Source organism: Myxine glutinosa, chromosome 5, assembly GCF_964187855.1.
Source record: "Myxine glutinosa chromosome 5, kmMyxGlut1.1, whole genome shotgun sequence".
Lineage (NCBI taxonomy): Eukaryota > Metazoa > Chordata > Myxini > Myxiniformes > Myxinidae > Myxine > Myxine glutinosa.
The window spans coordinates 28,868,556-28,878,816 of NC_136265.1; positions in this window are offsets into that span (position 1 = coordinate 28,868,556).

The following is a 10,261-nucleotide window of genomic DNA, read 5'->3' on the forward strand; positions in this document are numbered from 1 at the left end:
AGGCGGTGAAGGGGTTTCCGCGCCCCCGCACGATCAGAGGGCTGCAGGAGTTCCTGGGCATGGTGAACTTTTACCATCGGTTCCTGCCCCGTATCGCCCAGCTCCTGCGCCCCCTGCACGAAGCTCTCCGAGGTAAGCCGGGCAAAGGCGACGTTACCTGGACCGAGCAGATGGACACGGCGTTCACGGGCGCGAAGCTCGCCTTGGCTAACGCCACCATGCTCGCGCACCCGGCGCCCGATGCACCGATCGCCCTCACCACCGATGCCTCGGACTACGCGGTGGGCGCGGTGCACGAGCAATGGGTGCGTTGAGCTTGGCAACCGCTGGCGTTCTTTAGCCGGCAGCTTCGCCCGCCCGAACGCCGTTACAGTACCTTCGACCGCGAGTTGCTCGGGCTTCACTTGGCGGTCAGGCACTTCCGCCATCTGCTCGAGGGCCGTGCGTTCACTGCCTTCGTCGACCACAAGCCGCTGATCTTCGTGATGGGCAAGGTCACCGAGCCGTGGTCGGCCCGGCAGCAGCGTCACCTCTCGGCCGTGTCCGAGTACACGACGGACATCCAGCACGTCGCGGGGAAGGACAACCCGGTGGCGGATTGCCTTTCCCGGGCCGTCGCCCACGCAGTCCAACTCGGCATCGACTATGCCCGGATGGCAGCGGACCAGGCCGCTGACCCCGACGTCCAGGCCTTGCGGACCGCCGTCACGGGCCTCCGCGTCACCGAGGTGCCGTTCGACGGCGCGGGCATGGCCCTCTTGTGCGACATCTCCCTCGGGCGTCCTCGCCCCATCGTGCCCGCGGGCTGGCAGCGCCAGGTGTTTGACGCCATCCACGGCCTGTCCCACCCGGGCGCGAGGGCCTCCCAAAGGCTGATCGCCGACAAGTTCGTCTGGCATGGCCTCCGGAAGGCCGTCCGCGGCTGGGCCAGGACGTGCCTCGCGTGCCAGCGCGCCAAGGTGCACCGGCACACCCAGGCCCCGTTGGCCCCGTTCACGGTGCCAGAACGCCGATTTGACCATGTCCACGTGGACCTGGTGGGACCTCTGCCCCCCTTACGGGGTTTCACCTACGTCCTCACCATGGTGGACCGCACCACCCGGTGGCCGGAGGCCGTGCCCTTGGCGTCGACAACGGCGGCCGATGTCGCGCAGGCTTTCATCGCCACCTGGGTCGCCCGGTTCGGCGCCCCCTCAGACATCTCGTCCGACCGCGGCCCCCAGTTCACCTCGGAGCTCTGGGGGGTGGTCGCGCAGGGGCTCGGGGTCCGGCTGCAGCGAACCACGGCCTACCACCCCCAGGCTAACGGCCTGTGTGAGCGATTTCACCGCTCATTGAAGGCCGCGCTCCGGGCCACCCTCCGCGATGGCGGCTGGGTCGACAGGCTCCCCTGGGTCCTGCTGGGCCTCCGGACGGCACCCAAGGAGGACCTGCACGCATCCGCGGCGGAGTTGGTCTTCAGGCAACCGCTGCGGGTGCCGGGCGAGTTCCTCCCCGACTCCACGGCACCATGGTCCGCGGCACAGCAGCGCTCCGCTCTGCAAGAGACCGCCCAGAGGTTCGCCCCGGTGCCAACGGCATGCCACGGGCACCCACCGACGCACGTCGCCCCGGAGCTTCGCACGGCGGAGTACGTCTTCGTCCGCCACGATGCCCACCGGACACCACTGCGGGGCCCCCGTACGATGGGCCTTTCCGCGTGCTGGAGACCGGGGCGAAGCACTTCACCCTGGACATCGGCGGTACTCCTGACCGCGTTTCGGTGGACCGCCTCAAGCCGGCCCACCTCGACGTGGACCATCCACCGCCAGTGGCCCGACCCCCACGTCGGGGCCACCCCCCTGCGGGCGGACCCCCGGCACCGCCCGGCCCCGCCGCCACGCCGCCCCCCAGTCCTGCACCCATCCCAGGGGCAGCCAGGGGCATCCCACCTGGCATCCCTGCACCCCGGACGCCGCCGATCGCCAGGGGGCGCTTCGGCCGGGTCATTCGTCTGCCCCGCAAACTGGCCCTCCAGGTGCGTGGGAATTCTGGGGGGGCGCGTGTGGCGGACACAAAAGCCCACTGGCGTGGTGACATCATTCCGCGCACCAAGTGGGCGGTGGCCACGCCCGAGGGGTAGGCGTGGCCTCATGATATACACCGGGCGCGCAGCCCGGAGCGCGCCAGTGTTACAGTGAGCTCCTGAAATAAAGACGCTTATAAGTTACCGCTTGTCCGCTTCCTCCTTGCTCGCAAGCAGCGCGCGTAACGCCGCGCTTTAACATAACCAATTCGAGCCTCGATTCAGTATACAAAAAATTCTAATGGGCCTACGTGTTGCTTGTGGACTAACTATGGGGGGCAAACCTTTAACCTTTAATGATGTTATATGTGCCATTCTCAAAACCTCAACAATATATATATATATATATATATATATATATATATATATATATATATATATATATATATATATATATATATATATATATATATATATACATATATATATATATATATATGTCAGGTCGCAGATCTGTTACTGCCTAAATGCCTGTCATGGATGTCGTCAGGCTAAATATGTTATGTTATAAATGCTGCTTAAAAATGCTATTTCATAAAGTTAATAAAGGTTACCGCTTCGTTTTAGTTTAAAATGAGAAAAAGCTCGCTTCATCCGTGCTGAACGTCTGGCCTCATTGTATACGATGTGCCCCTTGACGGCTGGATAAGTCTAAGTCATAAACCTTCTCTCTTTTCCCAGATGGCGCCCCAAACCGCGGGCAGGAGAATGAATAAAATGCGCACGGAATGTGTAACTTCACGTAGGATGCTTGAACCGTAGACATATAACCTTTGATAAACGGCCAAAACATTAATTATATTTCGTATAATCACAGCGGCGCTTGAGTTACAATAAATATGCTTTGAATTTATGTTTAAATGAGAAATGTGAACTGAAGGTGCTTTTAAACACCTGGGACTCATCAGAGCAACCTCATTTACTTTACGGTCTTATCGGAACCAAGATTGCAATTCCCTTTTCAGTGAGTTATATTTTCTGTCACCTCGGAGCCCTGAAAACACATCTGGTCCGGATCCTAATGGTGCGTGCTCCACTCCCCCAAGATGAAAGGACGGATGACGGTGGGGGCTAGGCCCACTAGGGATAACGGTGGGAGGAACTCTCGCCAGTTCCTTTGTTCTCTCGGAGATTTTCTGATAAACGTGTCCCTATTTAAGCGGACTGTGAATCAATGCATTTTCAGGAAGGCTAGACGTGGCATGAAGCTGGTTTGTGCTGTAGACGTCTCAGTCTCCTCCAGATCTGTATAAGTGGTATTTTAATAAAGTTTCGTCATTCTCAATCTCAAACTGTTGGTGAACTTCTGTTACGATCGCCGAGGAGGTGTTCCCCACAATTTTTGGTGCCGTGACTCGGATGCAACAGGACAGGGACAGTCGAGGCGAATCCTGAACGACCCGAGGGGGGCTGCCTGAGGCCGGGACGCCGGCACGCTGATTTGTTTTAAGGTGAGCATTGTTTTTTTTCATCAGAGGGCAATTTTTCCAAATTCGTACCCCCCTCCTCGAACGGGCACAGTTCGTCTCCCCTGTCACCTGTACTGCCTGCACTCCGAACAGAAATTGTAAGTAAAGGCTAATTTTCAAGCCTTGAATGGCGAGCCTTTGTTAAATTTACCAGGATAACGTTAAGAGGGTAACGGATATCAGTAAGGATAACGTTCAGTAAGGATAACGTTACAGTTAGCAAGGAGGAGGGGGAAATGTGAGGTCGGACAGCCATAAGAGCTGAGCCGGTGACCGAGAACTTTCCAGGAAGGAACAGCCCAGAGACAAGATGGGGTATGCCATTGCATGCCAGGGAAAGAAGGGCTGTGGCTAACTTAGAGGGCCAAAGGAACATGGCCAGGAAAAGGGAAATGCGCAGGTACCAGGTAGGCTTGACAAGAAGGTAGTGACAACTACGAGGTCAAGCCAGGAAGCTCGAGACTGGGCTTTAGACAAGAGGGCAGGAAAGTTGCTGAAGCTGTGGGGACAGAGGAAGCAAGCAACAGAGGTCCAGATAGAAACAGGCCAGGACCAGGTGAACAAGAGAAGATAAATAGGCTCACAGCAAGGGGCCAGGTGGCCACAGGTGGGAAGGATAGAAGTGGTTTTTGAAATATTGAAATTTTAAGCATTAGAGCTATGGTTATTGAAGCTACAAGGACAGAGGACAATTAAGTAAGCAGTTAAGCAAGTAGAACAGCGGTTGATGCCGCTGGTCCAAGATCGGGACCAAGACCCCCCACCCCCCCAAGACCTGAGCTCAGTCCCGGGGCTCTAGGCAACACCCCCAACACCCCCGCCCTGCCTTCCCTTTCCACCTCAACCCACCCCGTCCAACCCGTCCCAAAAATCCTTTTCCTTGAATGAGAGACGTAATATGAATGAACAAAGATTGTACATGGGAGTGGCTGGAGAAAGGCATGATTTGAGTCGATCTGATTTTCGCGCGAAGTCTGGGAGACTCACACACTGGTATACGAATGAGGAATGAATGAGTAGATGTATAGTGTATAGTATATAGTGTATAGTGTATATCCTGTTTTTTGCGATGATTACGAGCTAGGGATGAGTTAATGACAGCTGACTGTTTTGACAGCTGAATGTTTTGACAGCTCAATGTTTTGACAGCTCAATGTTTTGACAGCTGACTGTTTGACAGGTGCCAAACTCATTTGAAAAGACTCATGTCCCAACGTGAGGTAAACCCCGCCGTGAACGCGAATAGAGCGGCGCGCAGTCTGGTTGCCGCGGCAACGGGCCTCGCAGGAAACCGCGAGGCGAGATTGTTGGGATTCGTGTGGAGGCACGAGGGTGCGCGCCGGGACGGGGGTCGGCGTGGCGTCGCCGCGTTGAGTTGGTTGTGCCAGGTCGATCGGCGATCTCTGAATTTAAATCGGATTTTTGTCGTGTGTATTGTGAATTTTAACGTCTATCCGAGGATCCTGGCGATGTTCGTTTAATTAAAGTGTGGTACGAACCTGTGGTTTCCGCCGTGCGGCTCCGTGGAAGTTTGGGTAGAGTTATTGTGCGTACGGGCAGGAGCCGAGCGAGCCGCGAGTCACGTGTGCGCTGTATGGGGGGCTCTCAGTTTTGGGCAGTTGTTGTTGTAGTTGTTGTTGGTATTGGGATATTAATTGACGTGTGTATCTGGCCAATGTATTTGTCTGTATGACATATGCAAAGCAGAGGGTTTCGGTGTGAAGCTTTGTAAGTGGTCTGCTTGACGTGCGGGAAATCCAGGCCGGGAATGTCGATTTTAGCGTCTATCCGAGGGACCAGGTGAGGTCCTTAACTGAGTCCGGATTTTCATTTGTTTGGGAGTGTTTGGGAGCGATTTGATATAAATCGGGCCAGGAAAGCACTCGGAGGAACATTGATATGAAGCGGTTTCTTGGGAATGGGCTGCCTTTGCCTTTCGAGTGGCAGTCGGGCACAAATTTGGAATTTGTTGAACTAAATTCAGAATTTGAATCGAAATGTGTGTTTGACGTGAATTGAAGAGTTCATTCAATGGCAGATTGAAGAATTCAGTCAATTCAACTGAATTCAGAAGTTGGATTTAGAATACGGAGTTTGCTCAGAGTGCAGGTGATAACCTGCCTACTCAAAAGGGAGGTGCCCCGCACGGTGGGAGGTCCGTGAATGGTTGACAAAAGGTTTCTTGAATTTAATGGCAGGAATTATGCGATTAACGATTATATTGTGTATTGGTGACTTTTGTGGATTGTATGAGTATATCCCTGTGGCCGATGTGACCTTGGGAGTCAATGGGTCGTGTAATGAGAAAGATTACAGTTTGCTGGTGTGAAATTAGGTCATGGTGTGAAATGCGGTCAGAGAAAGAAATACACACCTTTGATCTGAAGGGAGAGCGGAGGTTGTGAATGCATTCCTGGTTCGCTGTGTACTGTACCTGGTTTCATTGCTGTCTGTTCTGTGGAGTTATATTTCTGAGGCATGGATTTCAAGGAGAAGGTGTGTGCCCCGAGAAGATTGTGGGTCGCAGATTGGGCACTCTGGGTGGGCACTGGGGGCTGCAGTTGAGTGGGCGCGAGGAGGTGTGTTGATGAAGTGTGCAAACGAGGAGGGATGTGCGAAAGGTGTGCACCAGGTAGTAAGGGTGCTGCATGGTAGAGCATGTCTCCCACGGAAGTTCCTGGGCGGATTGTGACGGTTGTTTGATTCGTAGAAGCTGGCATTTTGCGATGTAGAGCCTCAATAATGGTCGTTTGTCTGTCCGGATGTGGAGTTCTTGCAGAGGCGGGGATGTCGCCGGACTTGTATTATTTGTGGGATGAAAGCGCTGGTTACCCCAATTTGAAGTTTGACCTTTTAAAGTTCATTTGACCTTTGTTCGAGATATGTAAGGGTAAGAGGTCAGAGGTAATTCACTAACCTTGGAAGAACGACAGGCGGAGTCGGTCTACTGGGTGTTGCTTTAACGGCAGGATATAGAACTTAAATCTGGAGAGAATATCGGGACATATACTGTATGTACGTAATTAGTGAACAGAGAATATCGGGACATATACTGTTGATTAAAACTGAAATCATGTACGTAATTAGTGAACAGAGAATATCGAGTTCTGTTTGTTGTTGTAATTGTCGTTGATGTCTCGATTCAGGGGACTCAAGAAATAAACAGATTTCCGGTGCCGACCGGAAGCGTCAGGTACAGTACGCTTTGAATTTAATTTAACCGAGTCGAGTACAGTGACGTGTTTGATCGAGCTCTGGGGATAGTCATGTTAAATGCAGGACAATTGGGAAGATGCAAAGAGATGCAAGTAACATGGATTAAGTTGTGGTATCAAGAGGTGGGTGCCTAGGTATATTGTGGTTATTATAACTTGCTGATTATAGGGGGCGCACCAAGTACTGATCGGGTTGCATGGTGGAGCATGCATGCATGGAGCGTGGAGTGCAGTGAAATGCAGTGAAATGCAGTGAACATGCCCGACTTTTGGCTTTGCGAGGCTTCAGATAAAAGTTGGCATTTCGATACTGTGGATTATATTGTGCCTGTCTGGAGAGGTGATGTCCTGTGCTGAGGCTGGTGACATGTCTCTGTTATTTGTCTGTCTGTCTGTCTGATTGTAAGTCTGTGATCCTATGAAGGGCTAATTGAGTGCTCAGGCGTCATTGTTCCATGGAGGCAAGTACTGTGTACCTTGGGCCGAGTTGGGCCCAGGTACTCATGGGAATGGATCAAACCCACAAGGAAATTCAGTCGCTGAGGTTGCCAGAACTGAAAATCGAACTCCGGGCTTCTCAAATGGTCACAAAATTTGGACATGGGATGTAAGGTCAATGAGAGTTGAAGTGATTTGCAAGAAGACAGCAGAGTCAGTACTGGGATACAACCTCGTCCAGGGGTTTTGGTCCAGCCTTCAAGGGGCATCCGGCATGGTGAATGCGTTGATAAAAGTCTACTTTTGACTGGACCAAACGAGATCAAAGTTGGAAGTAAATCTAGATACATAAGGTGTGAAATATAGCATAAATAAGCTACAGGTAATGGAAATATGGCAGTGTAAGCTCGCTGAGGAAGAGTTACCTGTAGTAGAGGACGTGGCAGATTAGTGGATTAAACATCGAAAAGCGCAGGTCTCAGAAGGGAGTAGTCAGCTTCGATGATGCAACAGTGTATGAGTGAGTAATTGTGATCTGTTTAAGTGTAAGAGGCGGTGGAGATGGATTCGGAGGTGATGAAAGCGTGGATGAGGGTTTCTGCAGCCGTGAAGGAAAGGGATGGACGGAGACGGGCGATGTTGTTAAGGTGAAAGAAGGCTGTCTTTATGATCTGTTTAGTGTATTTGTCAAAAGAGAGGGTTTGGTCAATGAGGATGCCAAGATTCCGGAGGTGAGGGAAGGTGGATACTGGGAAACCATCAATGTTGAGGGCAGAGTTATGGGTGGTTGAGGTCGTTGTTGGGTGTTGTTGAACTGAAGCCAGGATTTTATTTCAGTGATGCAGTTTGTCAGGATAGAGCGGGTTGTGGTGATTGAGCTGTTGTAGATGTCATCAATTTTGCTTTGGATGAATGAAAGGAAGAAGATGCAGTTGTCTACTATGAATGACAGGTGGTGTGTGTTATCGTTGTTGTCTTGGAAGTTCAGTTGTTGACATAGTCCGGAGTGTTCTAATTTGCACAGGGAATGACAATTGGGATGACAATTGAAAAGAAAAAATTGAGTAAGTTACAAATTTTGTTTTGTGAATCTGCGGACAAGCTAGTTTGATGGGTACCCTGGGGTCTTCGGCGTGTCTATGTGTTTGTCTGTCTGTTACACCGGACTCTTGAATGGGTTTTCATGAGACGAATTTCAGACATAACAACAGTGAGAATCTATTTTGAGCGAATCACAGTGGGTGAGAAAAACATTGTGTGTGACCAGACACCAGAACTGACCAGAATTGGAATTGGAATTAGACCAGGTTATTTCTATTATTTGTTTATTCGCGAAAATAAATAAATAATAGGGGGAGGTTCATGGAGGTTAATGGTGGTTTGTTTGTGTTAATGGAGGTTAATGGTGGTTTGTTTGTGGTAATCCTAGTTGAAACTCTAGCTGAAAGAATTTTCGTTTATTTTTTATTTTTATTCATTATTGATGTAGGAAACAGGCAAATGGGATGCTGAGAGAAGGATTAGAGAAAATTGGATTGAATTTAAAATCGAATATTGGATAAAATTGGATCCACTTGGGAAATGTGGATTAGGAAATTGGTGACCAGGTGTTCCACCAGAGGAAAAAGACCAGGTGTTCGTGGAGCACTTCACCCGCAAGAACGCCCTGGAAAAGGTGGAAGGGCCCAGTCCAGGTGTTGCTGACTACACCAACGGCAGTCTTTTGCGAGGGCAAGACCTCGTGGATCCACGCCACGCACTGTAAGTTGGCCATACAAGCACCAGACACTACACCACAGCAACCACAGTAAGGATGGGCCTAATCATAGGTACGATACTATTGATAGTAACAGCAGCTAGGGGAAGCTCCGATCCCAATAGATGCGAAAACGGAACCCGACACCTCACCGTAACATGGGGACAAAGAGTATCACTACCATGTTTCGAACAGAAAACCCTGTACAAAAATTGGGTAGCCGTAAGATGGCTAGCACTGTCGGCAGGGCCTGGACGCGTTGGCATTGTACTACGAAAGATACGAGAGTTCCGGGAAGACTGGCAAGCTAGCATTAAGACCTTGGCCCAACCAGGATACCAATGGGGAACCCCTGATTTTAAGCTACAAACACGCACACGCCTAGAGAAAGGCATGACTATGCAGGTCCGGTGCAGCGTCTGGACCCCTGGCGCGGCCGGTGGCGAAAAGAACTACATACGATGCAACGAATACATACTCACGCCGCAACCCCAGGATAAGGCCCCAAAGAAGGGTGAAAACACATATTGGAAAGTGGCCAGGGAGGTGGCAACAATTCAAAATAGGACACACTGCTGGTCGTGCATGCACTTTCCCCAAGCAGGCACCACAGGAATACACATGATAGTGCTACCTTTGTCCCTCAATGACCTCTGCTCACAACCTATCGATTCCCCATGTTTAGTCACCACGCTGGAAAGAGAAGGGGTTGACAACGGCAAGAGTTGCAATCGACAATTTAATTATCGCCCGTCAATGATTGCCCATGTGGCCGAGAGGCCTGCCCCCGTCTGGGTCAAACCACAGAAAGGGACGGTCTGCCTCCAGGGTTCCGGCCACTTGCGTATGGGAGAATCAGAATGCGCCTACACTCTCCCCGGGAAGCTGGGACAAGGGAGCTCGGGGATTACATTACGAATAGTACTGCAAGATAAACACAACCACAACATAACGGCTATAACATTCTCTAGGGGGGTTAGTAGAATTAATGGGGTGGTAAAGGGACTCCAGTGCTTATCCACCCACCTGGTCCCACCCCATGGGACAATGTTTATATGCGGCGACAAGGCTTACCCCTATTTACCAAATAATTGGGGGGGCACATGTTATCTGGGTTCAGTCCTTCCTGACGTTGAGATACTGGATGAGCTAGACCCAAAGTCCTTGGACAGGCGTTATAAGAGGTCAGTCATGAACGAAGATGGAACCACTAAACTACACGGGAGCCTATGGGAAAAGGTGTTAGGTTTCTTCTTCCCAGGTGCGGGCACAGCCATGAACAGCTTCCGGATAGACAAATTGGCTTTGGCCCTAGAAA